The sequence below is a fragment of the Nannospalax galili genome, unplaced genomic scaffold, assembly GCF_000622305.1.
Source record: "Nannospalax galili isolate Female #2095 unplaced genomic scaffold, S.galili_v1.0 scaffold1398, whole genome shotgun sequence".
Lineage (NCBI taxonomy): Eukaryota > Metazoa > Chordata > Mammalia > Rodentia > Spalacidae > Nannospalax > Nannospalax galili.
Window position 1 is genome coordinate 787,345 of NW_008342016.1, and position 2,717 is coordinate 790,061.

Consider the following 2,717-nt stretch of genomic DNA (forward strand, 5'->3'; position numbering starts at 1 on the left):
AAGGCCTCCCTGTTTCCTACCTGGTCTGGAACTCACTATGTAGACCAGGGCTTCAAACATGTTGAGTCTTCTGTCTACCAGTGAGCTGTACTCCCTTCCCTCTCTGTGTCACTTTTGATGGATTCTGTCTAGTTCTGTTTTGCAAGGGGCAGATTTCTAATGAAGCTTGCTTGCTTGCTCACTCTGTTGTTAGGAGATACTAGGTTAGGAACTGGCATCTGGAGAGCTGCCAGGAAGTTAGGGAACTCTGCAAACCTCTGCCTCTATCCAGGGTCTCTTCATTGTTTCATTGTACCTACAAGATTGGAAAAGCTGATAGTATTTTTTTTTTTTTTAATTCTTTTTGAGACAGGGTCTCTCTGTAGCCCTAGCTGGCCTAGAACTCACTACATAGATCAGGCTGGCCTTGAACTCATAGAGATCTTCCTGCCTCTGTCTCCTAAGTGCTGGGACTAAAGGTAGGCACCACCATGCTGGCTCTGATAGTACGTTGAGGAACCAAGCAGAAACTATGTGGCTGGACCATTATATGAGCTACATGGTGAGTACAGCATGGGCTACATGAGACCTTGTCTCAAAAACAAAACAAGTACTTCAAAGTTATTTTTAATTATGTTTATATGTCTGTGTGTCTCTCTGTGAGCCTGTGCATGTGAGTGTAGGTGCCCTCAGAAGCCAGAGATGTCAGAATCCCCAGGGGCTGGAATCACAAGTGATTGAAAGCTACTTGATATGGTTGCAGGAAATTGAACTCCAGATCTCTGGAAGAGCGCTATGTATAGCTCTTTTCTGCTAAGCAAAAGTAGGGTCAAAGAGATGGCTCAGCAGATAAAGGTGCCTGCTGCCAAGCTTGACAATCTGAATTCCATCCCCAGAACGTACATGGTGGATGGAGAGAACCAACTCCACAAATTGTCCTATACTTACACATGTGTTCTGTGGCATGTGCATTCCCTCCCCACCAAGAAATAAATACATGTATTAAACTTTTTTTTTTTGGTCTTTTTGAGACATGGTCTTCCTGTAGCACCAGCTATCCTGGAACTCACTATGTAGACCAGGTTGGCCTCAAACTCACAGAGATGCTGCCTCAAGTGCTGGGACTAAAGGCATGTACTACCATGCCCAGCTGTAATAAACATTTTTAAAATTAGTTTTTTGCTGAATGGAAAATAGATGGGGAGAGTAGACTAGATAGCAAGGAGCTCATTATGAGGTTCTTGCCACAACGCAGATGAAAGAGGCTGATGATTGTGGCAGCAAGGCTGAGAAAGTGGGTAGATTCAAAGAAGTGAATGAAATTTGATTCACTAACAGAATTTATTACTGGTTGCATATGGGTATGGAGAAGGATTCAAGAATGGCATAGATTTCAGGCCTCTAGCATGGATGGCGGTGCTCTTTACTGAGAGTCTGAATCTTATGGTTCAGGCTCCATCTGTGGAGCTGGAGGTCTTAGGATTTGGAATTAGAGCTGTCCAGTGGGCAATTCTATCTATGGCCATCAGGAAGAAAATCAGAGTTGGATAATAAACAAATGGAAGTTGGATTTTTACCCAAGGAGATTGTACAACTTCCTCCCCACTGACTGCAGGAAGAATGAAATTGGCTCATGATTGGAAACAAATGCTTTGAAATATTTCCAATAATTTGATGTTGAGATATGGGTAGAAAAATATAGGTCACCAAAAAATATTCCAAGGAAGTCAGCCTAAATTCACCGAATGAAGTTCACTTTTCAACACTTTCCCCTGTTCCTTTTGGTTAACTGCTCTGTAAAGACCTATATACATACATGGAGAGAAATGTGAAACATAAATTACAGCTCTGTATCAGAGGGGAACAGTGTTGACTTACATCACAACTGCATTAGTTCGGACTTTCCCAAACTAATATAGGCAGAATCCTCCAAACCTAGCAACAGGCATCCTCAGGTCATTTCCTAGGGCACTTCCTAGGTGCAGGCCACTTCCTAGGGCCACGAATTTGGGGTTGCATTGAGAGACTTGTTTTCCTTTCCTGGTGGAAAAGTGTGAGGAAGGATGGATAATGCTTCTTTAGTCGTCCACCATCCCCACCGTTTTCTGCCCCCCTCCCCTTTCTGCATTATCCTGGGATTAAGGGCGCTTGGGCCGGTACACAAACGCAGCTGCCTGGTATGGTCAGCCTGAGCCCCGCTGTGCAACCACGTCAGGAATTCCAGTAAGTTGGCAACACTGAAGCACAAAGACAGCAACAATGAGGAAAACCCTTCAGTGCAGAAAGGAATGTTTGGAGCCCCGACTGCTACACTGAAAGGACACACACACACACACACACACACACACACACACACACACACACACACTCGCGCCTGCGCACCCACACGCACAGTGGAGGACGCTCAGCCCCTGGCTGACACGCGGCCCTCGCACCTGCCCTTACTATTACGAGCTTCCCCAGCACCCGCTGCCACTCTTTGTAACTCTGAGATGCAAGGATGCTCATTGACTATGCAGCATGGCCCGGGCGGCCGTCGAACCGGCCGGACCCTGGCGTGGTCTTGTACCATCGCTCAAGCTGCCTTGAATCGGCATAAATCACCCGCTGAGACTGGAGCGCAGCATCTCGCCTCCACATCGCTTCATCGCTTCTCTTCTCCCACTCGGGTCCTCCCCGTTACTCACCCACCCATCCTCCGGTAACAACGCCCCCTCCTCCTCCTCTGTCCCTTAACA